At 39.0% G+C, this 27,302-nt stretch overlaps 1 protein-coding gene across 3 annotated transcripts in view; it reads right to left on the reverse strand.

The window, feature by feature from the left end:
- TENM2 (teneurin transmembrane protein 2) overlaps positions 1 to 27,302 on the reverse strand; it is a 645,216-nt gene that overhangs the window by 451,140 nt on the left and 166,774 nt on the right. The window lies entirely within an intron of this gene.

Here is a 27,302-nt window from a genome sequence, read left to right on the forward strand (position 1 = left end):
GTCCATTAGTATGACAGGTAGTGTTCTTACTAACAACTGCTTTTTACTCCCCCTGACAAATGTGCTCTGTGCCATGGTTGACGTTTGTGTAGTAATCAGGACTGATGGATAGGGACGCCAATGCTGCCGAAAGTGCCCCCCGATTTAATGTGAGCGATTTGTCAAATGTGTTGCGATTGCATTGCTGTCAGGCACAGCCAGGAAAGCACTTTGTCATCTTTCCACCAAGCAAGGTCACTTTGGCAGGGGATAGAAGGTCCCACCAATGAAATTTTCATGTTTATTGGTGATGTGCATGGCCTACTTTCAAAACTTGTTTATTTTTGATTAAATAGCCATTTCAAGTCCCCTCTTGAGAAACTTCTTTTGTTAGACGCATCCATAGGAAGGTTTTTGTTTCTTTTTAGATAAAAGGCCATTGGAATAAATATACATTTGGAACATTCAAATGTAAGGAAGTGCACATTACCATTTCCACTGAAAGAAGGTGGTTTACATGAGATGTAAGAACTCTACTTATAACCTGATTCTAAAAAGTGTTGGGAACACTCGAAATGTTATGAATCCTAAACATATGTGATAAGTGAGGGGGGGGGAATACATCAGTCAAGGCACTGGATACAAATGTCCAATAATTATTCTATATTTTAAACAGATAATAGAAGAATCATAAAATTCAACAAATGCACTCTATCAAATTCCACCATTTCAATTAACATTTAAAGTTATAAAGCTATACTTCAGGCAAATTTGCAAAACGATAAAAAAATATTTTAGTTCCTAGAAAGCTCCAGGAGGTATTACCACTGGAAAATTAAACAATATTTTCGACAGGCTGGTAGCCTTATCTGACAACATCCCAGTACAGCTCTAGTTTTGAGTAATTATGCACCGCTATAGATGAAAATAGTATAACTATATGTACATCCAATTGACAGGATCATAGTGAAGGTCAATATCTTGTTTTCATCTGCAACTCCTGATCCAGCAAGTGATACATGCATGGAAGACTGCTTTTGCATCGTTCTGTTGCAAAACATCCTTATGCAGACTGGGATATTACTCTGCATTACATATACTGTATTATCAAGGGCTGGTCCTGCGTCTACTGAAGCAGCATCATGTACTGAGGGAAGAAGAATCAAGCCATTAATGACCCAAAGCAAAGGTGTAGGGCTATACTTAAACTAAAGCCTCAAATTTTGTCAAAGTGCCTTAAGGATTCTGTTCATTTGTCATGTGCCATACTTTCTCCATTTCATCCTCCTTACCAGAGGCTATGGAAGAAGCAGTAACATTTCAGTGCACGCAATTCCTGCACTTACAGAATTGGAAATTTGTTAGGTGAGCTACCATGTCAACTCTTTATGCACAATTGTTTTACACGAGACTTTTAAATGAGCAATTGTTAATGCAGACTTATAAGACAGACCCACCTATCTCGTTAGAAGAGGGATAGGGGTGTTGTCGGATGACAAATCCCATCATCCTTGATCCTTGGCCATGTTTCTTGGGGCTGATGGAAATTGTAGTCCAACAACCACTGAAGGGCCACAGGTGCCCCATTTCTGCTTTAGAATTCAGTAGCTAACAGCATGAGCAGGAAACCCTCAGTTCAAATCTTGAGTCAGAATTGAGATCAGTGGGTTGCCTTGGCATCCTTATGCTAAGAATTACATAATGCATATGTGAACTGTTTTGAGTATTCAGGGAAAATCCTTATATAAATACTAAATATTATTCATCAGCATAGAAGCTATAGGAATTAAACTTCTTAAAGACAATCACCTAGACATATTAAGCAACAAAACAGCCACTTTCCTTGATATATGCTGAAGTAGGGCAAAGATATGAAGCCACAGCTTTGGAACCCCCCCCCCGGGCACTCTAGAACCTGGTAGAATAGGCAAGTTCCCATTTAAAACTAGTTTACTGAGGCCACAATGGCCCATGCATTGGTAACCTTATGACTTTATTACTGTAATGTATTTTATGTGAGGCTGCCCTTGTATCTGGTCTGGAAGCTGCAACTATGTAGTATGCAGCAACCAGACTGCTCATGGGAGCAGGTTACTGGCATATGTTACCCCTCTGCTGAGAGAGCCGTACTGATTGCAATTTGCTACCAGGCCAGGTTCAAGGATATTGTGTGAATTTTAGCCATAAACAACTTGGGACCAAAGTACCTTAAGGAGCACCTAATTATTTATGTTCCACCTTCATCACTGAGATCCTCTGATGTGGTACTTCTGGTTGTTCCAAAGCCCTGGAGGCCTTTGCTGGGAACCAAGCCTTTAGTGTGGTAGGCCCTGCATTGTGGAACTTCCTGGCTGTAGGTATTTATAACATAGACACCCACTAAAAAGTACTCAAGGCAGTGAACAAAGTAAGATTCAAACAATAAAAACACTACAATTTCAAAACTATTCAAAGTAATCAGATATTAGAGTACGTGTCTCTGTCCACTGAAGTATTCATTCAAAGAGGAAAAACTGACCAACAGAAACAAAAAAAAATGTCAGACAAATGCAGGTCTATGCCCAATTGCGATAGGATTTGCATGTAAGAGTTGGAAAGTATCAGGATGGAATATATAGAATGCCTTTACTATTTACTGCAGTGAAGGATATTAAAGGCAACCTAAGACACATTGCAATGAAAAGTATTTGTCAGCAAATGTTATATACCGTACTATCTTATTAATTGAGATAAACTGTAAGAATGTGGTTTTAAGAAATGTTATCACCTGAAACTAAATCATAGACTGATTTATAATCTACCCACACACTGAGATCAAGGACATTGTTTCAACCCTGCTTATCAAATATTCAAGATTCATATCCCTGCTCTTATAGATTCCTTCTAAAGCTGCTCAGTGCACAGGAAATGATAAATTGAACTACTATGTACTTCAGAGATTCTCTGGCAAAATGCTTTATAGTATTCACTAAATATTAGAAAGAACTTCCAAAATTGTTTAATGGGCTTAGACCTCATTGAATGAGTAGATTCCCTTTATCTGTAGAGCATGATTTTAAAAATATGTAAGTAGCATCCATTCCTGCAAAAAAAAGGAAGCACTTTATTGAAAGACCTAAAATCAAGATCTTATTCCAAATCGCACTGAAGAGTGTGCTGTGTGCTTCAGAAGTTAATGGATATAGAAAATAATTCAATATATATGAAAGTGCAAAACAGGAGAGGGGAAGACGTGAGTTAAATAATGTTGAATTAGTAATTGCATTAAGCAAAGATTTGTCATAATACATTAGATAGGAAAGGGTGTAACTGCCCACCCATGTACCTGTGGGAGTCAAGCAGTTACCTATTCCCACAAATACTAATAGTTTTGCCAGTTAATTCCTTAGATGCTATGGTGTAGGAGTCAAAGACAGGAAAACCAAATACTATAGCAAACATATTTTACTGATGCTGGCAGTTTCTTGGGCAGAAAATAGTTAAACCAACACAGCAACGTGAAAGGTAGGAATTCCACAGGGAGCCTAAAGAGATGTTTTCATCTCATTATGTCTACCTTCGTAATTATAAAAAACTCATCAACCTCTAGATGAATACCACATATAATCATTTTCCCCTGCATATTTTCTGAAGCAGGAAGCCTAACAAGATATAAATGCTACAAGACTAATTTAGGTTATTTGCAGTTCTCATATCAAGTAGAGCCAGATTGATATATATAAAAGAAACAGAAGAAAGCTAAAAATATGTTCTTAAATGATTGGTTCATAACCAAATAAATAAGAGCTCTCTTCTGGAAGAACCGGTAAATATATTTAGATCCCACTTCCCCCCCTCGGAGAATAAGAGGGCTTCACTATAGCCTAAAAAAATCAATCCTGGAAGTATCCACTTCCAACTCAAATATCATCAAAGCTTAAAGAACACTGACTCCACATAAAGAAATACGTGCAGTTACCCCATCTCTTATATAGTTATCAGAGAGTTTGAAATGGGGGCAGGGGAGCTGATAGATTCATTTCATATGCCCACCCTTCTCTTTCACAGTCTAGTCAGTCATTCCATTTCTTCCTTCAGTGGACCATGCAATGAAGCTGCAAAAGTCAATGTTATCAGACTGTCCAATAGAATACCATCTTGACTTTTCCATCATCATGTAATGTAATGTTGGACACTCTACCTCACTTAGCAAACTGTGGAATGAAGGTAATTCAAATGTCACAAGTTAATCCCAGCTTTATGTACACTTTGCTTACCCCAGTAGATGCAGAACAGGGGTAATTGGGATCCAAGGAAATAAAAAAGGAGCAATGATTGTCATAGCAGATTATGTAATTTACCAAAGCATTCTTCAAAAAGACAAGTCAATAACATCCCCATTCCTGGTCCAATGTGGAAATGAATAATTTGTAGTCATTCCACTAACTCACACACAAACAGAGTTGGCATTTCTGGGTGTGCCTGGATATACACAAAGTCGTCGATTTCACAAGATATGAAAAACTTTGTTTTCAGAATACCTCTGTTGAGATACAAAACTTGATCAGTCAATTCTGAATGTATGGAGAGGTGGAAGCAGGACTGACTAATGCATAAATTTCAGGGCTGCAGTTCCACTGCAATCTTAATTTCCCCCTTTTATGTGTACAGTATACCCTTTCATTGCAACCAGAGTTACATTACCAATATTCACCAGTTTTGCCATGCCATTTTTACATTGCTCTGAAGAAACATATAAAGACAAATGGCATATACAGATGTTTGCCTGAACATGCAAAGTGCTAAACCATGTAAAGGGGTATGGATATGCTTGTCTGTCATGTGGGCTGCTGACTGAAGAGGTTCTTATGCATATTCTGTTGGACTTATAAACCTCCCTGCAAACAGTAGTCCTGTCTAATAAGGATTCCCAATTATGGAGAAACTTCTAAGTGTATTTGACAGTACATACTTATAAAACCTCTTCAGACATAGTACAAAGGTCTCAAGAGGAGCGTGTGATGTGAGAGGTGTTGCAGATCCCTATGTGGCACCCCTCTCTGTTGTTTAAGGCACTGTGTGTTCAAGCAAATACCAGAACATCTAAAGATGTAAATGCAATTTACATCGAGGAGTCCCCCTGATGCTCACATGGCCTCAGACTCCACCCGCCTGCATTGCCCTCTCCTCCACATGAGGTGGTTAATGTGATTACCTCCCCACATCTACAAAAACACATAAAGGTGAAAGAGGATGTAGGAAGATCAGTGCTCTTTTCCCACTTCCTCCTGCAGCTATATGTGCTTTCCTATTTAATCAGAAAAGACAATTTATAGAATCAGTATACTTACAGCTGGTTAACATATACTGTAAGCCACAACATCCTTCCTAATCACACATGCTAGATGAACTAAGAATAAGGACCTACACATGTATGTGACTCTGGTTCTTTATTTGCTGAAAGAGGATGTGTAAACCCAAGGCTTGGCTCCAAATCCCAACATGTGACTCTAAAATAGGATGGATGCACTGCCTCCTTCCCTTCCCCTCCTCGCTGACACTGCGATGCATTTGGTGAGGCATCCAAAGCTAGCATCTCCATCAGTTTATCTGTATTTTCCCCTATAACCAAGATAAATAATGATTGCCAAGAACTTGCAGTATATTACTTGTCAATCAGTGCATTGATACTACGGTACCAGCCTAACTAGTGAGAACTGACCTACAATGGCTTGCAAACTGAGAACAAGACTGAGGACATTCATGCATATGAGTAACTGGCAGAGAGTTGCTGCCCTTTGAACTCCCAAGTCTCTGAGAAGTTATAAAGTATGGACTACTGCTAAGAGAACAAAGTAGTGAGGATATCAAAAACTCTGATTTGGGCTTCAACATCAAAGTAAACCACTCTTTGATGGAAGGCCCACACCACATCTTGTTTCAGCTGCACTGAGTTAGGCTGCGAAAGAAGGCTGTAGTGGATGCTGTTTTGCCAACCATCCAGAACTCAGTATGGTATGCATTCAGCAAAGTGATAAGTAGGATGCAGCTTGAAGAAAGGGCTAACTACAGCTTGTATTGAATAGGGTTCCTTGATGCCATCTGCTCTCCTGAGCTTTGTGTACAAGAATTTGGGACAGAATAGTCGTAATTTGTTAAGCGCTGCAAAGGTCAGATGAATAATAGTTAAATATCACAAATGCCACATACAAAGGAGGATTATGACATTAAAGAGCTACAATCATGTTGACAGAAAACATACATTTACTCACTCCTCAAAGGGCACAATCTGTGGCTGTTATGCAGCTTTAGTTTTCCAGGGAAGTTAAACTAAAAAAAAACAGAAATTTTCTTTGCCCCACCCCCAGCGGAAATAATGAGAACTGGTATGACTTTTCTCTACAACCATAGGAAGACATCAGCTTCAAAATGTCCAGAGTTTGTTCCAGTTTCCAACCTTTCTTCATTACAAGAAGAGTAATGCCAAAAATGGCATTCCTCCTTAGCTCCATAGCCATCCATATGCATTACATGGCAAAATTTAGAAATATTGCTCCATCTAGCCATTTCAATTACCAAAATCCTAGTTGCTTTTAAAGTAGCAAAGCCCCCCCCCCCCCCGAGTATTCAGGAAAGCAGAAGGTCGTCATGGAAATAATAAAATGGTGCCAGATTTTTATTTATTTTTTATTTGGCACTGATTTACTATACATCTCAGGAGAGATATCACAGGGGAGAAAATGGAGGCAATGTTAAAAAGCAGGCATCTTCCTTACAACCCTCCTTTTAAAAATCATTCTGTTTTTACTAGCACTACATCACAAAGAAAATAAACACTAATATACTGTGAAAGCATGTTTTTTTTCTAATGAAGCTGGAATATCAATCATTGTTCCAAGGTGAAAATCAGATTAATTGGGGTCCTGGCGTATGAAATTCATTTATTAACTCAGTTTCATTCATTCATCTATATTTTTTTGTAATTTTGACAAATAGTGAAACTCATCATAAGGCCAATGATAATGGCACAGCCCTCTAACTAGATTGAAAAAATGCTATTTGCTATATGTAGCACCATTTCCTTACTGTCATAACTACCCTTTTTTTCTCCAGATGTTGTTTGACTCCAGCTCCCAACAGCTGCAGGCAGCAATGCTGATCGCTAGATTTCCCATCCACGCAGTGACACCTGTAAGCTACATGGAGGTTGTGCTGATCCCTCTGCTAGTGCCAAATAGCAGTGGCAGACCTTGGGGTCTCAAATTTTAGTAGCACCCTAAATCCACCTTTCTCAATAGCTCAAGTGGCAATTGGCTGAATTAGCATGGATGTAACAATCTAAAAGGGGGATTGATCAGAAATTGTTGCACAACCTCCTGCAAGCTCTTAGTGGTGCTTCCTATGCTTCGTGCTAAATCACACGACCAACACTGTGTGAAGTTGCTAGCTAAATGAAGAAAGTGTTTATTTTGCTATACACTGCACAAGCATATCACAGCACATGAGAGGAAATGTATTTTATACCATCGGCAATTACATTTCCCATGATGCACTGTGAATATACATGAATTGTGCTTTTGTCAAGGAGAAGTATTAATTGAGGCAGAAATGGTTCCAGAAATGCTGGAATCCACAAGAGGGGAAAGTAAGTGAAAAAGTGCTCATGTTGTGCTCGCTAAATTCCCACAGGTATCTGATTGGCCACTGTGAGAACAGGATGCTGGACTAGATGGGCCACTGGCATATCCAGCCGGCTATTATGATGTTCTCATTATCATTCTGCAACACAGTATTCACATTAAGTATGTTTTTTGCTAAAGACTTCCCTCCCACATTACCTATCCTAAAAATAAGTTTTATGAGGAGTAAAGCCTTGTATATATATTTTTTCAACAGCTTAACATCCACACAACTGGTTTGATCTTACAGCCTCAAGCAGCTGTTGTTCCTGAACAGGGATAAATATGCTCTAAACCATTTTTATACAGGGAAAGGAAGATACTCAATAGCTATGATGCTTAGGATTGCATATAGGCCTTTTCTCTTTTGAACAAAGGCCATGGCTCTCCTATATTAAATGAATTCACAATGTCTGTAAGAATACCAATACCACTAGAGAGGTCAAAAAGGATACAGAGCCTGTGCACACTAATGAGGATACTTCAAGAGATATTATGAGGGTCACTAAAAGGATAGAAATGAAACTGTATTGTAAAAGCAGAAATCCAGATACTCTCATAAGAAATAAGTATGTATTATTGTCTCCTTCAAATAGTATATTCAGATATTGCATTGTGGATAACAGAAATGACCATGATAATCAATATTATCTACACATAGCAATATATGTATATCATAACTTGATGTCAGGAAGGAAATCTAAAATGTGTCCATGCCCTAGGTCCAACAATACATTATATAGGAATCACAAAGTTTGAACTTGTTCTTCTACAAACAGCCAGATCGGTTGCTTGATTTGGAATGGGAATCTGGCATAGCGGTTGGGGCAATTAAACCTTTGTGCCCCACTGTAGTTCAGCATGGGGAAGGAAACGCCTATTAATTTCAGTGGGAGCCTTTCTGTGATACAAGTAGGAGGTATGCCTGCAGCACTGATCAGGACTTCAGTGGCAACCAAAGGATTAAAGTGTCCTAATTCCCCTCCATACCAGAGTCACAATCTGGACCTTTGCCTGAAATTTATTGAAGAACAATCCTTAAATCTTTAATGGAAAACAACATGGTTAATTTGAAGCGTAGCAACCTGGAGCAAGGCTTAGATGTTGGATCTTGTGGAGAAGAATATATAAAGAAGGCAGTCCTCAACTATTCAAAAATATTCAAATTGCTCTGTGACAAACATGTACATATGGGTCAGATATTCAATATTTTTGTGGAGTAGAATATATTTTGGATTTATTGAGAAAGATGTGTCTTGAAGGTTAGAAGAGTGAAAGCTTGCAGTCCTTGTGTTTCTGGTTCAAAGAAAGAGCAACAAGGCACGTTCAGGTGAAATGTTGAAATGGGGCATGGGGAATGGCAGAATGCAAGACGTGCCCCTAACATTTCCAGGTGTGCAGTCTCCTCTTCAGACTTCTGCACAAAGGTCTGAAGAGGGTTTCTAAGCATGTTCTGATTAGACAGTGCTCCCAGTCACGGGAAGATTTGTAAGCATGTTTAGGAGAACATTATTGGAAACCTCCTTCAGACCTTTGAATTAATTTAATGAAGGTTTGAACATGAGTCAATGGTACCTGGTACATTGTGAGCAGGCCTTGTGTCTGTGCCACAATGTCTTCTTATATGAAAGTGAACACGAAAATCTGCCTCCTGTGTTGTGGCACCAAGAGGACATCTAACTCTTCCCAGTCCCTGAATAAGCCGATGAGTGGCCAACAGTATTCCTGTTCTAAAATCACAGAAACTATGATCCAGACAGAATTTGACAATTAGATCCTGTCAAAACACTGCAAATCTTCTCATGATCCATGAACAAAGGTTAGCCGAAATTGTGCCCCATCTGCCCTACTGTCTCTGTCACTGGAGGAAAAGTGGTGCCAGAATTGACGGATATTTCCAGCAAGATCTCACCAAAAACATATGAGTTCTTGAGAGTGTGAGATCTCATGTGATATTGCCGTGATCTCACCCAAAATTAGTACCAATGACTGCAGCACTTTTCCACCAGCAGTGGTAGCACAGGAGACAGTAGCAGGGCAGCACTTCCCATTTCACCTCAAGCAGCGAAACAGGATGTGCTACCCCGGCCAGGAAGGTATTTCTTTAACAACAGCCTTGCCACTTTTAGGCCTGATAAAACAGCTTCCTCTCTTAGAGTAACATTGACCACAGCTATTCCCACTTTTATAAACCAATAATTACCATTATTGAGAATGCATGAAGTAAGCCTCCAAGAATCCTGTCCATATCCTTGAGCTCCATGAATTGAGAAGTATCTATAAGAACTGGGCATGCAGGTATCAAAGCTACAGAAATTGAATCTGCAGCTTTGTTGTCACAAAAAGTTCTGGAAGTGAGACTGGACTAAGGGGGAAGAAAAACCATTGAAAACTGAATATAGTCTCTTTGGTTGTCCAGTGTACACCACTGAACTACAATCATATAAGAGGTTAATTTCATTGTACACAGGTTGTACATTGACAATAAAGGTATTATTATTATTATTATTATTATTATTATTATTATTATTATTATTATATACTTTTTGAGTTACTGTAAAAACAGCTCTATCTAAGCAGGCTTTCTCACTCTCTTAGTAAATAATCAGTATGATAATTTATAAAAAGACACAATTCTTCATTTATATTCATACTGGGGGGATTTTTTTCTCAGAAGTGCATATCCTATATTTTAGAATAATTTAATTGTAAATAATATATTGAAACACTGAAAGAAAGAAATTGCAAGGATTCAGAAGGCATTCAATTATTATTCTAGCATACAGGGAATGTCTATCCTTCTGTCTTAAAAAAACAAACAAACAAAAAACTCACCTCTATAAAGGACCTAAATCTACATCTAGTGATGTCAATGGGAAGTCAAATAGAAGACACCAGTGGAAGCAGCTTTCTATTCTGCCCTTTAATTTTCTGGGCAATTATTAATGTAATTATTAATGTAGAAGAGCCAGCCATCTTCAAGTTCTAAAATTAGAGAACCATTCCCTAATATTACCTATTGATAACAAAATATTAAATTATTTTTAAGCTGTCAGCTTATTGGACATCACACAATTTCTAGATTTATACAGAAGAGATGCCAGTACCATACAATACAATCATTTGCTTCTCTATTTAGTTAAGAATTTAAAATAATAATTTTACATGCTATCACTTCTTTTTATCACATGAAAATCTTGTACATCGCAGCCACGGATCTTCCATAATCAGCTTGCTAGTGCATGCTGCCGAATCAGTTCCACTGTGTGCCTCCTCTAGTATGAGTGAGAGCAACCATCTATAACTTGACTTACTGTGACGTCTGAACAGGAGCTCGTGGCTTGTTTCTTTCCAAACAAACTACAATATGAAGCTAAGGTTTGTTCTTGGCTTCCCAGCTGTGGTTTGTTTAGGGACAATAAACCACAAGTGCTGGCTTGGATGTCATGGTAAGTCCAGATTCGTGATCTGTTGTTTTTGCTCATGAAAGTGGAGAAACACAGTAAGAGTTATTTGGCAGCATGCAGGAGCGTGTTGGTCACTAATCCAGTTATGGCCTGTACACAGTTATCCATTGTTCTATATTTTAATACAACACTTTCAAGCTCAAATAACTGTGCATAACCATTGCCTTCCAATTTCAAATATAGGGAGGGACTGTGTCCTTAAAAAAATGAATTATATAGGTTTATAAGGAATAGTTTGCCAAATGTTATTTTAACTTTATAGTTTCATTCAGGGAGCTTGTCTATCTTATATGTGTTCGAAGAATATTGTGCAGTCAACCCTAAAGCTTTGATGGATAACACTCCAATTTATTATCTTGTTTAAATAATAAGTTAATAAATGAATTTGCTTAATAATAAATAATGCTACTTCAGTTGCTACCGCACCATCATACCTACTGCTACTTGATAAAATCATGCTGTTCAACCAGCTTCAGAAACGTATATGTATTTTACTCAACACTAGCAACATATACCATTTGTCTTGAGATGACCATTCATATATTCTGTTATTAACTGAAATACTTATTCTGGACATCTCTGTATTGTACTAAACTCCCACTGCAGCAGTTCTGTCAATTATAAATAGAATTAATATGTTTTACTCAAGTCATGTCTCTCTTATTAATTTCCTAAAGCATTCTGCAAAATTATGTGTAACTAGCATTTATGCTGCCAGACAATAGTATTGATGCCAAAAATTAAGCAATCCTCTACCCCCAGTTAGTGGGTAATTCAAGGTAACAAAACAAAAAAAAGTTTTATTTCTTACTCTGATAGGTTCACTGTCTGGATTACAGTAGTTGAAATAAAGTGGGTACCAGCGCATTAAGGAGGCAACCAAGTATAGCAGCTGGCTTCATGCACAGCATGAGTCATATCATAACACCATGATATGCCAGAAACATTAAGAAACATGCTGCAGAAGATCCTAACTGGAACTTCTGGGCACAGGAACAACAAGAGTAAATGATACAAAGGATGACAATAATTTAGCAGGATACCATTTGTTCAGAAGGCAAGATTCTACTTCTGTCTTTAATAATAAATTAAAAGTTCAAAGAGTTGAAGTTAGAATAATTTGTTGATTTCATAAGTGACTGAAACCTGTATTTGCTGTTGTGTGCAAATAATCTAGTCTATAATAATCAAAAGCTTGAACGTCTTGATTTTTTTATGTTACATTCAGATACTGCATGTAACATATCCATTTTGAGCTTGTTTCAAATCTCCATTAAATTCATTGTATCTCCACCCTGGTTCTTCTTCATGTATATTTCTGCATATGATTAGAAGTACAGGCAGAGCTCATCTTACATTGACTTTACATATGCAATCACAGCTTTATGCAAATAGCAGAAAATATAAAAAATAAAAAGGGGTGGTAGAGTGGGATGGGGAATGACCCCAAAGGGCCACCTGAGATCTCGCGGGAGTCCTCATGCAACTTTCCCAGAGCCTGAAAAGTGGGAGGTGGGGCTGGGGCTTAAAACCTATTTCTGCTCCAGGTTTCCCTGCTGCTTAAAGACTTTGGAAGGTTGCACAAGACCTTTGGGGAAGTTCCTGCGAGATCTCATGAGCGTTTACTCTCCCTGCCTCTTTTTTCTTCTACCTACCATGCTGTTTCCTATAATCTCTGGAACTGTTTTCTACATGGAAAGTAAGTAGTAAATTTAAAATTGGATGAATGAGTTTCTCTCAATATAATGTCTTCTCTTCTTGGCTATCTCTTTTCCCAGTTTTACTGAGCATATTTTCTGACTGATAATGCTCTTTACTCTATAAACCTATACCTTTTCTCATCGTATTTCACACAGATCCCCGCACTTTATTTTTGAAGTGTGAGTGAAAGAAGAAAAAAGTATGACTGAGAGGCTATTTGGATGTTAATAATAGGAGGAAGTTTAATTTCTTGTGTTAGCGTATATTATTAACACTTGAGTGGGACTTGTGTATACCTTTTGCTTGTGCTTTCAGTGTGTGAGTCACCACTTTTGACATTCTTGATAGTCACAAATGTAGCACTGTAACTTATGCTTCCTGTATTTGGCACAAATCATCAAAAGCCAATGACAATGTAAAGTAGGTGGGTTTCAGGAAACAATACCATTCTTTTTCTCTAAATGTATGCACACAGAAAATAAAATAGAAAAAGTTGAGGTCTTCATCTATATATATAAAAATGTAAACTGGCGATGTCCGTTAGTATCCACGTTTCACCAAAACCGCTTGACCGATTGCGCTCAAATTTTGACACAATGCCGCATGTGAATATGAAAGCAAGCCCACGCCATTTTCAAAGATTTTCAAATGCCACATAAAAACCCCAAAATCCCATGTTTCAAAGCACACCACTCAGACGAAAATGCATTCTGGGAAAAGAACCAGGTTGCAAACCAGCGCCCTCTAGCGGCAGCTACACTGGTACTGCACCTATAAAACCTTCGCTCTCAACAGCACCTTGGCTCCCATTTACATACTAGGCCGAAGCCTTTACAGACTAGGCAGAATGGAAGTACTGACTCGCCTAGGTGGGGGACGACGACGACGGGATAGGTCAGGACACAGTGGGACCAGTCACAGGGATGAGCCAGGGGGGAAGAGGAGGTGTGATACGTTATGGGTTGGGACAGGGTGGGGGGAATCACAGGGATAAGCCGGGGGTGGGGGGAGGGGGCGGGATACGTCATAGATCGGCACAGGGTGGGGGCAGTCACAGGGATTAGCCACAGGGCCAGTTAGTACTTTATAGGAATTGTATCTTAAGTATAATTACACCTATTTCTGTCCTAAAGTCATCTCTTTTGAATAACCATGTCACTATCCATGAAAACTTCCAATTTTCAAAGACATGTAAAACATGTTGAAAACATGGTCCGCATTCAATCTAAACAGTTACAAACAGTGATGAATTTGGCTCTCCCCATCACTATCCTTAGAAAATAAGAAATTGGACTACCAAGCTCAGTATTATAAACACGAATCAGCAGTCGCTTACCAGGATTTGACTTTTCACAATTCTACCAGGAGATGCTCGGAATTGAATTTGGGACCTTTTGCATGCAAGACATGGTGTCTACCCTCCCAATCTGTAGACCAGGGGTGTCAAACTCAAATTCATCAGGGGCCACATCAGCAGTTTGGCCACCCTCAAAGGGCCGGTTGTATCTGTAGGACTATGTGTCCACTCTTTATTATCATAAATTATTGTCGCTGCATTCAATTATTACTGTTTTTTGTAATAATGTAAGTAATAACTAGCTCTGAAAGCAGAAACATAGTCAGAATAATGGCAAGTAGATATTCAAATGTACAATTATTGTACAATTTATTGAAAAATGATTTTTTGGTAACTGCACTGGGTGGTGGAGGCTCGCTAGGGTTTCATGCAGGACCTTTGCAGAGCTACTAGTACCTGGAGATGCTGGGGTCCTTCTGCATGCAGGACAGATGTTCTGCCAGTGAGCCACCACCCTTCACCAAAGGGACTGGCTGAGGTTGACTCACTGAAGCTTCTCTCCTGGTTCCAGGGTTTAAGGGCCAGAAGTATAAAGCAACATCCTATGTTTCTGGGGAGAGGGAGAGGGAGGGGAGGGAGGGAGGGAGGAAGGAAGGAAGAAAAGAGGGAGTGGGAGGGAGAGAGGAAGGAAGGAAAGAGGGGAGAGAAAGAAGAGTAGGAAATAAGGAAGGGAATAAAGAAGGAAAGAAAAAGAAAGAGGGAGAGAAGACGGAAAGGGAGAAAGAAGGAAAGAAGTAGAGGGAAAGAAAGAATAAGAATGAGGGAGAGGAAGAAAGATGGGAAGGACGGAAGGAAGAAAGGAAGTAAGGAAGGAAGGAAGAAAGGAAGAAAGAAAAGAGGGAGCAGGAGGGAGAGAGGAAGGAAAGAGGTGAGAGAAAGAAGAGTAGGAAAGAAGGAATAAAGAAGGAAAGAAAAAGAAAGAGGGAGAGAAGACAGAGATAAAGAAGGAAGGAAGGAGAGGGAAAGGAAGAATAAGAACGAGAGAGAGGAAGAAAGAAAGGGAGGGGGGGTCGCCGCCTTGATTCAGCGCCAGAAAAGAGCACGAAGGGACCCAGGGGCAAAAAGCATTTCCTGTGCAGCGTGGAAAGGAGAAGTGCGTAAAGCCTCAGAGTTGCACGTTCATGAGGCTGAGCCGCTGCTGAGCTCACGTTCATGAGGCTAAGCCGCGGCAGGAAGAGGAGGAGGTGAGGCAAGAGGAGGAGGAGGCGGCGGCTCGCCGGGTCGGTGCCCGGCAGCGCCATGCGGAGAGTCCCGAGCCTCTGGGACGCAGCAGTGCTCTGTAGCACTTTGAACCCTCCTCCTCCTCCACGCGGCGCTGCTGGGTGCTTTGTCTGTGCTTCAGCAGCAGCCGTTTCCAGGCGCCGAGCCATAGCAGGAGGAGGAGGATTCAAAGTGCTACAGAGCACTGCTGCGTCGCAGAGGCTCGGGACTCTCCGTGCGGCGCTGCTGGGCGCTGACCCGGCAAGCTGCCTCCTCCTCCTCCTGCTGTGGCTCGGGATGCTCCACGCAGCGCTGCTCCGGCCGCCTTTCTACCCCCCCCCGGCCCCAGCTGTTTGTCGGCGCTTTGTCGGCGCGGCGCTTCAGCAGCAAGGTCCCGCTGCTGGGTCCCGCTGGCTGGGGCGCTCGGCGGGCCACATGACGAGGTCTGGCGGGCCGGATTTGGCCCGCGGGCCTTGTGTTTGACACCCGTGCTGTAGACAATAAAAATAAGGATCAACTGGGAAAAGTAAAGAATTGGTGTGTTCACCCATCACTTTCTTGTGCTGGAAATGCAAGCTTCGCTGGCTACAGTTTCAACACAGAGCAAATAAATGCTGGTTAACAATGTATTAGTATAGATCTGGTGATAGTTCAGGGGCTTAAAGGAGTTTACTCAAGTTTGCTATGTAGTATTTTATCTAACTGTATATTGTGCATTTTCTTCTATGTAAAATGTGGAGCTATTTCCTTCCATGAGAACAGCTGGAGATCATGTGCTGGATGTATCAATCACTAGACATTTAAACACTAATCTTATGCTACTTCCTTCTTTCTTTCGCTCGATAATTTTATGGCTTTGGCACATTATTTCCTTTAACCACAGATGAGTGCTCAGCTGGCCTTACAATTTACGATGTAATGCATGAGACCCCCCATACTTTTGCCTAATACCAGATTTCAGAAAAAGTATGAGCTTTATCCACAGTATTTATTTATTAAAAAAAAATAGCACAGGGCATGTTCACTAAGTCAAGTAATTCCTCATGGGGTGGGCACTGAACTGCTTCAAAAAATACTAGTTATATAAAACCAATGTTTATTATTTATAAAACATATTTTGACAATGTCTACACCAGGGGTAGTCAACCTTTTCATACCTACCGCCCACTAATGCATCTTTCTTGATGGTAAAAATTTCCTTCCCACCCACCAGTGCTTGAAGGAAGGAGGATTCAGCTTGTGCCATAGAACCCCCTACCTTCCACCTAGAATCCTGAAATGCCCACTAGTGGGCGGTAGGAACCAGGTTGACAACCCCTGGTCTACATAGTTTGATAAACATGCACATAGCAGCAGGTATGATCTCTTGGAAAATCTACATTGGCACCCTTTTCTTATAACTAATCTAACAATGACAGCTTGAAACTGTCGATCATGAATGTCTTAACATTACAAGGACAACTTTGTGGACATCTAGCCCACGGCTGTCGAGCGCCAGTAACCTGAAGTTACAGGTAGGTAGCCGTGTTGGTCTGAGTCGAAGCAAAATAAAAAAATTCCTTCAGTAGCACCTTAAAGACCAACTAAGTTTATATTTTGGTATGAGCTTTCGTGTGCATGCACACTTCTTCAGATACACAGTAACCTGAAGTGTCTGTAACCCGAGGTACCACTGTATATGCATCTCCATATACTTGCAACAATCCACATTCAACCCAAGCAAACAAAGGAGACATCAACCCTGAATGACTGTTGTCTTCAATATATCAGTTACTTTCTTGAAAGAAGGGTCTGAGAACACTACCGAAAACAACAATACAAAACTTGGCAACAGCTTGATGACACCTTGATAAATATCATACTACAATACATGTAAAATATACTAAGCAACCAAATACACAATTTAACTTCTCTGGTTCTTATGAATTTAAAACTGTTTTGGAACAGAGTGGATTCCAACACAATCTAAATGAATAATAATATTATAATGGTCTTAACTGAAGTAGTGTTTCAGTACTGTTCTTGGCATAATGACAGTAATTTAAAACACTTCTAAGCTGCAGCCTATTTTGTAAAGTGTTGACATACCAACTTATTCATTTCTCTTCTGTTTACAAAGTATAGTTAAGATAGGGAAGCATGAGGTTTCTTTCTGGAGGTGCTTGAAGAAAGTCTCTTGGCATTAAAAAATAATAAAAAGAAAGCTAATGAAACCACACAGAGTGATAAGGGACTCAGAGTTACAAGTATTAAAAGAGATGAATTGCATTAACCCCTGCCCTCCCCCATTATATTCACTGCCCACTGGAAACAACAACAGAATTACTAAAATCCCACACTCTCTAATGGGATGGTAATAGGATTCAGAGGCCATTAGGGTAAAGGCAATCCATATTTTACAGTTTAATAAGCTCCTGCTGAAGATGTTGCATCCTTCTTCAGAAGTCCAACAATTACCAATTTAATGTTAACTAATCCTCATCCATAGTCAAGATAGCAAACCTAACCTGAGCTTTCTGAGCCTGCTTTTCACAAGGGGAGGTGGGATGGGATGAAATAATTTATTATTTGCTGTGACATTGCTTCTTACTGTCATTTCAGGGTACTTTGACTAAGAAAGATGCCATGATTTCTGCAAAGGAGATATTATTCAACATGTGTTGATGATTTTTACCACCACTATTACTACTACTACCGGTACTATTATAATTTTAAGACAAATGCTGTCATCTGTTTTTTGCCTAATGTTTAATCTTCTTTAATTTAAACTTTTTCATTTTTATATGACATTAAAAGCAAATTATTGTAAAACCAGAATAAAATAATACAGAAAGGAAAAAAGCAGATAAATTAATACATATAATTGATGGCTTAAATCCACTTATCACCTGCCCTTCATCTATTTGTGTTGCTGCTGCATAGTGGGACTGAGGAAGCAGAAGCAGGTGGTGAAGTTAGCACAGCACAAATGTACTGGCAGGAGCTTTGGACTGGCTCCACCCGCACTGCCATCTCACCCTGTCCACATTCTCTCCGTAGGCAGCAGCAAAGCATACGGACAGAAAGCGAATGGTACAGCTCCACTACACCTTCTGAAACTGATCATGGCTAGCAAGTCCCATTAATTCCAGTGGGTCTACTCTAAACATGTCCAAGTACAGATGCAACCCTGTACGTTGTGGTTTCCTGGCTGCAACATAAAGCAAGAAAGGACATCTATGTTTTCCCTTCCCATATTAATATTTCAATTCATAAGATAGTTTTGTCATTATCATAAGGTCCTGACTCCTAAATCTCATGGTCCTCAGAACTCTTTGCTCTCAAAATAGTTCAATAATATATAATGTCATATTCAAACATTGCAGTGAATTATTCATTTAAAGGATCCTATGAAAATTAAGAGCAGAAACACTGGCATCCTTGATATGTGCGTTCCATCGACAAAATAGTCTCCCAAACACAACTGCTGAAACAGCTTGGCTCCTGAACAAATCGGCTCTCGAACGCCACAAAACAGGTTTGCAAATGTTTTTTGGAAACCGAACTTACGACACAGGTCCCACTTGACTGCAGGAAGCTCCTGCAGCCAATTGGAAGCCGTGCCTTGGTTTTCGAATGGTTCTGGGAGTCTAACGGACTCCCAGAATGGTTTGAGTTCAACAACCAAGCTACTACTGTACATAATAAAATATGACACAAAACAAGACAATTCAGCTGTTTGTGAGGCATATTTGGCAAATTTGCTGCAAACTTTTCTCAACATGGTTAGATAAGCATAAATTGTTAAAAACAGATAACTTAAAATGCTTAACATAAGGTAATTTGTAAACTGAAAAGATATATGAAAAAAATAAAAAAAATAAGGCCGCCCACAGTGAAATGTCATGGCTGCCAAACTTGACATCAAGGACACCAGCAGCTGAGAAAGAAAACTGCACATATATATCCTTCATATTGCTTAAATGATCAGCTCATTACCTTTTTACATTGCTCTGTTAATTTATTTAAAAGGCATGCAACTCCCTCTATTTCCTCAAGAGATGACATACTGCAATGATAGGACTTTTGTAGATTAATTGATGTAGATGCTACTGTTAAAATGGCCTGCCTTGTTGATTTAGATACTGGCAGGTTTAACAGAAGTGTATTCTATTGATTATGTGTTTACAGAACAATAAGGGTCATATTGTGTAAAGTGCTAATCACAACTCTTCCAACATTAGTGAGTTCTTGCCACTTTATTCCAATGAGCAGTAAATGCAGCATTTTCTGTCTGTAATAGCCAGTTTCAGAGATACTGCTAATATAGTTGAGGACTAAGAATTGAAGACATTACATCTTTATTTTAGGAAGGACTTTGGAAATAGAAGGTGGCAACTACAGTTAGAAGTTATAACACAACTTTTAATTAAGAGGATCTATCACAGGGGTCAGCAAACTTTTTCAGCAGGGGGCCGCTCCACTGTCCCTCACACCTTGTGGGGGGCCGGACTATATTTTTGGGGGGGAGGGGGAATGAACGGATTCCTATGCCCCACAAATAACCCAGATATGCATTTTAAATAAAAGGACACATTCTACTCATGCAAAAACACCAGGCAGGCCCCCCAAATAACCCAGAGATGCATTTTAAATAAAAGGACACATTCTACTCATGTAAAACCATGCTTATTCCCGGACCATCCATGGGCCGGATTTAGAAGGCGATTGGGCCGCATCCGGCCCCCAGGCCTTAGTTTGGGGACCGGTGATCTATCAACCAGTTTTAATCACATGTTGATTTAAAAAATATTGCCACACACACACGCACCGTATTTTCGCTCCATAGGACGCACCTGACCGTAAGACACACCTAGTTTTTAGAGGAGGAAAACAAGGGGGGGGGAATTGTCCTAGGCATAGCAGTCAACTCCTAGAGGCCTAGATGTCTTTGCCCCCCCCCATTAAATATTTGAGAAAGCTTCTTTTGCAAAGCGGGAAACCTCCATTTTCTTGAGGATCAGCTCAAAGTTGTGCAGCTTTTTTTGCATATGGGAAAAGCCCCGGGTTTTTTGGGGGGGGGGTGTCAGCTCACAGTTGTGCTTCTTTTTTGCAAAGGGGAAAGCTCAATTTTTGAGGATCAGCTCAAAGTTGTTGAGCTTACCTTACAAAGGGGAAAAAATCCTGTTTTTATGGGGTTCAACTCACAGTTCTGCAGGGACCCATTTCTACAGTTTCCAGGCAGATAATCTAATCAGCCAGTCACATGTCGCTGGGGAAACAAACAGCCTCTCTCTGCTGACAACAATTGAGGCCTGGGCAAGGGGCCTGGGCGGGGCTGGAAGGGAGCTAGCTCCCTTATCTCCCTCCCGATCTCTTGCAATCAGCTGCTGAGCTGGTTCCTTTCAACATTCTCTTTCCCTCTTGTTAGCCTTTAGCACTTTCTATAAAATAAAACAAAAAACATGATCTGCCTGGGACCACGCATTCGCTCCATAAGACGCACAGAATCTCCTCTTGCTTTTTAGGAAGGGAAAAGTGTGTCTTATGAAGCGAAAAATAAGGTGTGTGTGTGTGCGTGTGTGTGTTTTACAGGTTCATCATGTTTGGCACCATTCTATTTGGGAGACAACAGATTTACAGCATACTTACTTGCCCTGGTTCTGATGACACAATGCTATTATCCAGGGCCGGCGCTACGGCCAGGCTGGGTGGCGCAGGGCACCACGGCGTCGGCCCGCCAGGGGGGTGCCGTGAGCTGCGCCCGCCCGCTGGCTGGCTGGCCGGTCCGCCGCGCAGCTACGCCCACGGCAACCGCGGTGTGCCTGCCCGCCCGCCGCGCAGCAGCGCCTGCCCGCCACACTGGGAAACGGGGCTGGGTGGCGCCGGAAGGCTCCTCGCACCACGGTGCCAGGGGCGCTTAAGGCGGCCCTGCTATTATCGATGTCCAACAACACAAGAATCTGGATCGTAGAGCTGAGAAAGAATGATGCCTTCCCAGCACTACTCACAATATCACTACAGAAATTCTGAATCTGATTATTTTTCTAAAGCTGTGCTTTGCTGTCTCAAAAGCATGTCCATGAAATGAGGTTTTACCATGTTATTCTACAAAACTATTTTCTCAACATGTCAAGCGAGTTGAGCAAACTCACCCCCATTTATTACACAAGGATGTGGCAAACTCCAGGTCAAAACCCTGCTCAGCCATGGAAGCCCTTTGTTAAGTCAGCTCAACCTATCACAAAGGGCTGTTGTAGCATAAAATAGATAATGGTACAATTGCATGCCCACTGTGCCCATGAAATAAAGCAAATAAGAAATCAATTCAGTAGTGACATTTCCTACATACTCTATGGGTAGGTTTTCTACATACTAAAAAGATCTTTCTCAACTTCTGTTATCCCAAAACTTGTTATCCCAACAATTTAACCCAATTAATTCTAAAACTCAACTAAGAAGAAAAGTGTAAAAAAATTACAAGATACTGAACTATAAATTATATGAATCAATGTTTCTGAAGAATTCTGTCTACAAATATGAACATTTATCAGGCACATCCCTAAAACAAATAGATTATATTTATTTCTGTAACATGAACATATATTATTCTATTTCAGTATGGTCATTCTTAACTTCATTTTTTTATATATATAATTACAGTATATTTATTGTTTCTAAGACGAAGAGAACCAGTCTATGACTCTCCAGGCCTCACTGAAAAAGCAGAAAAACTGCCCATTTCTTACATTCTACTGACCTCTAGAGACTGTGTGATTATATAAATATATATAGATATAGATATGCACACATTTGTGTATAATCATGAATGCTAGATCAAAAGGATCTAAGCATACATTTACACACTATAAATGTGAGGTAATACACACACATTTCATTGTTTCCTAAATCACTTAGGCAAGCCAACACTTATTTCTTTTCTATATTGGCAGCAATGTAAGACTATTATGGGTAGCATGTGAGTTCAGCATATCTTACATTTTCCAAAGTGGGAACTAAGCATTATATTGTTGAATTGTTTAGAAAGTTATTTGACTTTACTCACAATTCAAATTATATTTCACACTCTTAATAATTAAAGTATACTTATACTCTACTGTATTAAATATCATGACAAAGTATGAAATATTCTCTGAATAAAATGAATGCATGTGTGATATATAACAAGTGGGTGTCAGTGCTTTTTGGACATGGTAAGATACTAGTTTCTGTGCTGATGCTTTGATGGCATCTGCGGAAAGACCCTCCCAGTGTGATATCAGTTATTGACCTAAGAAAAACAGTAATATATGTCACGTAAGAGATTTGATGGCATGCCCATAAGAAAATCTTACCAAAGTGAAGTTTGATACTCATAAATATTTGGGAATGTAGGTCAGATTATATTTCTACCCTTGTACTAAACAACAGACTATATTTCCACCTATGCGTTCTCACATACATATATGGTATGTCTTTATATATGACAAATTATATAGATGGAATTTTTTGATTAAAATGCATTACAGATAATGTCTGTTGATGCAAATGATATGAGTGCAAATTCTGAACACTAGCAAGCCTTATCAATAAATTTCCACTACAATGCTCTGCAATGCATTGTTCACACTGATAAAAACACCAGTACCACATGAGAAAACAAAAATCATTCATAGGATTTTTCGTGGTTAAAATAACAGGTGCAGATATTGTATAAGGCTGACATCCATAAGTTCTGGGTTTCATAATACTTCACTTTGCATCAGGTTGTTACAGCATTTTACATCATACTGAGCACTGTAATGCATGATGTAAATTTTACATGTCCTATGAAAAGCGGTGAGATGCATACAGAAGTTTTAGTGAGAGTAGTACAAACTGAAAATATTAATTGAATCTTAAAATCCTTAAAGAACACCACATTTGGATGTCCAAACCCTTCACAGACACACAGACCCTCCTCAGATTATCAAGCTTTTAAATAAAAGCTTTAAAAGCTTATATCAAACTTTTAAGGAGAAAAAATCCTTCAAGGGTTGCTTTATAAATCTTCATTTTTTAAAGCTATTGTGTTCAGTGTGTGTGATATGAGCAGCATTCTTCTGAAGGCATTATGTGCCAATATAAAATATAAGCACCAGACCTGTATATGTGCACACATTAAAAATCATACAGCACAATCTATGGGGAACCCCCACTTGTACGAGTGGGTACAGAGCAGTGTCAGGGACATAGATTCCAATTCATCTATGCCACATATAGAATTTAAACTCAGTACTGTGCATTAATATGAATGGCAGAAAGTAACAGCTATATACCAATGACAAACAAACTTAGTTGGTCTCTAAGGTGCTACTGGAAGGATTTTTTTTATTTTTTGTTTCAGCTATATTACAGATATATAATTCCTGATACATTTTGACCTGTTATATAAAAAATAAAATAACTATTTTGAGGCCTTGATTTTATTTCCTTTATTTTATGAGAACATTAAGTATGCAAATAAAAAAATTAAAATTCAGGATTTCATGACAATAATTTAATTAAATGTAGGGCAGGTTCAATAAGAGAATAACATTATCATTTTGAAGTAACTAAACCATCTGAAAGTGAAGCACATGAAAGTACTTTCTATTCTAATACAAGAAATCTGTTTGCCACATTCTTCTATAATGTGTGAAGTTACAAAAAGGGAATCTCTATATATGTTTGTATAACAAACTGAACTTTTACTTCAACCTAAACACAGACTGAATACAAATGTCCTTACTGTTCATACACAAGTTGAATCATTAACAGCTAAAAAAATAAAACTAAGCTCCTGCAATTGTGCATATGAAGATCCAGAGTTATTAGAAAGGTCTCGTGGAGCTAATATAAAAAGATTGCTAAACAATCTTAATTTTTGTAATACTGTACACATATCTACAATGTGCACACTTTAAAATAAGACTTATGAAATAATTTCAATATTAAGTTTAAATCTAGAATAAAGGTCTCAGTAAATATGCACAATCAAAAAGATGGTACCGGTATCTGTGATTCAACAACTTATTAAGCCAAGTACTTGAATCCATTAAGTTTTTGAAAGCTGTTAACTACACAGAGCCAGGAATCACGAAGTGTGGCTTAGAAAACCAATTTATTGTTATATTATAAGTACAGAATCCTGCAACTGTTCTATATTTAAAATAATTCCTCACTATTTTAAACCTGATGGTTTGGTGATCGTTGCCAAAAATAAATATTCCCACAGATAGAGGTCAGTGGTTGCCTGAAATTGCATCAGTAAGTGGCTGTATAGCAAAACTCTCTGGGTTTGCTTTGTCATGTTATTACTGATTACTAGTACAAGAAGGAGTTGCACCATAGGGCACTACAGTATGCAATACACAAATTTCCTCTCTGTCTACTTGCATTACTCTTTTTTTCACTGCAAAATCCAGCTTTTATGTTTCTTACTCCACTGACAATATTATAGTGTGGTTTTTAATACTCATGGATATGGATCTTTTCCAATTAGCAATTTACGGTTTCTGATTCTTTTACAGATTACTCTGTTAAGCACCGACTATTCACCAGGAAGACAACTGTCAGTGCATTTCATTCATATTAATTTAAGGGCTGCAGGTTTTTAATTTCTTAATATTTTACTTGGCATTGGCAACCAGTGCATATTTTTATAATGAATCTGGGCATTATTCTTTTAAGAGTGTGCCATTTCAGCTCTTCCCCTTAGAAAATTTGCATGTTAAAGGGCTTTAGTATTCAGTGATGAAATGTTCTGCATAGTAATGTACAGTAAACTGATTTTACAATTTAAAATAGCAGACGTGCTATGTGCCTAGCAGAACTGTGATAATTCCAGTAAGTGTGGCTGCAGTTTTAATAACACCCTATAGAATGGTATGAAAATGTAATGATCTCACATTACTCTTCAATCAGCAGCCTGCATACGCAGTATCAGCAATGTTTAAGATTTTTTCTTGAGCTTTTATATTCCCATTGCATTGCTCTCTCTTCCTTTCTTCCCCCAACAAATGAAATGATGTTTCCTTTGCTCTACAGCAGCATCTACTGGATTATCTGTAAAATGCTTCAATTCATATTAATCACACTGTTAATGTTTAGAAGAAGCAAGTTAGCATCTGCCAAAAAGGGTGGGGGAGGAGAGAGCTATGAATGAACTGAAATTTGGTCTGGAAACAGAGGCTTTACTATTGCCATTGGGCTTAAAGTAGCAATGTTAGAAGTATTAGTCTTCCACATTTGTCTTTTGAGGGATATGGAATATGCATTACTTATTGCAGGTTAGCTTTTGTTTTATTAACTATCCTTACAGTATAAGACATTTTTAAAGATTTGGTTCTGCATAACAGAATCTCAGATTCTTTTAATTTCTTCCACAATTGATATTCAAAATCATATCCAATATTATTTAACTGTGTTTCATCTGACACAAGGGGACACAGAAGCAAAATTGAACTGGCTTTTATCATATTAGCTTTTTTAAAAAAAATAAAACAGGTAGTGCTGCATCGCATACCTTCCAGAGGTTTAAACTGCAATAAGCTACATACAACTTTTAATATTTGGCAATGAATTTGATTTTACATGTTCTACCAGTTCCATATTGCACTTCATTTGTTTGTTTTAAATTGCAGATTTCATACAAAAAGCTACCATGCAATGGGAGTGTGCACCTACATTTCTATGCACTGATGAGGAACCATACTCCCTGGGGGTTCAATTCTATTAACAGAGGCACTGTGGCTCACTTTTACATGTCTTGCAAAGTCTGTAATTTTTATATTGCAAAATAACTGAGGATATAATTTCAAGTATATGAGAACAGAAGGCAGTCATATATTTTGTTTACAATACTATTTTTTCATTATTCTTGTTTCCATACTATTGTCTACATTCAGATTATCTTTATATCACGGAAAAGCACTACTGTAAGTTTTTGTATATTTTATTGCAATAATAAGAGTATACCAATCTTAACAATACCTCAACTGAATTTAAATGTTTCTCCTTTTAGTTAAGGAGATAAATATACGGTATCTAGACCTTAGGGGAAAGGAGGGGCAGAAAAAGAATGCATCAACTGCAGATAGAATAATACAGTTGTCTATCAACTTGGGAGGAGCCTTACACTAAAAACTATTTTACTTACACACACACACACACACACACACACACACTGCAAAATACAGATAATGACTTTAAGCAAGGACTTCCAAACTGCTAAACATCCTGGCAGCTGTGAACTTTAAAAAGCAATTAAACAGCATGTGGCTGTTAAATTTAATTGTGATATTACTTTCAGCCCTTCTATCCTACCTATGCTCTTCCCTTAAAAAAACTAAGGGCCTTACTATGAAAACCGGGACTGTTGTATGGTACATAATTGCATTTCCTATTCACCAATCCAAAGTTCAGACCTTCTGACTGATAATTAGCCTCTTTCTGTGTAGCTGTTATACAAGAAGTCCTTTATTATAATCCAGGTGCACTTGTAGGCAGCACTTTCAGAGTTAACTCCATTTGACAGCTGACATTAAACTACTATTCTAAGGTGGGGATTGCTTACTAAATCTGGATACTATTTAGGTAGTTTGGTAACCCGTTTCACAGAAGATGATTCTTGGTGCCCATTTATTACATGCTTCATTTCTATAGCATGCAGTGGACTGCATAACACTCTGGAAGGGCTCTTCTCATTTAACAGCGATGCTGGACAAACATAGCATTGCCACCACCACCTAGCCTCAACTGACCAAGCACAGTTAGACCAAATCCCTACCGGAAAGCACTAAAGATTAATTGTGCTACAAACGGCAGAATGCCTGCTACCTGCAAGGTTGCAAGATGAGGAACTGGAATTGCACCTTGAGATTTCCTTAAGCACTGAATTTAACCTTCTGCCAAAGTCCTGCCTTTCACTAGAGCAGCATT

Source organism: Zootoca vivipara, chromosome 2, assembly GCF_963506605.1.
Source record: "Zootoca vivipara chromosome 2, rZooViv1.1, whole genome shotgun sequence".
NCBI classification, from domain to species: domain Eukaryota; kingdom Metazoa; phylum Chordata; class Lepidosauria; order Squamata; family Lacertidae; genus Zootoca; species Zootoca vivipara.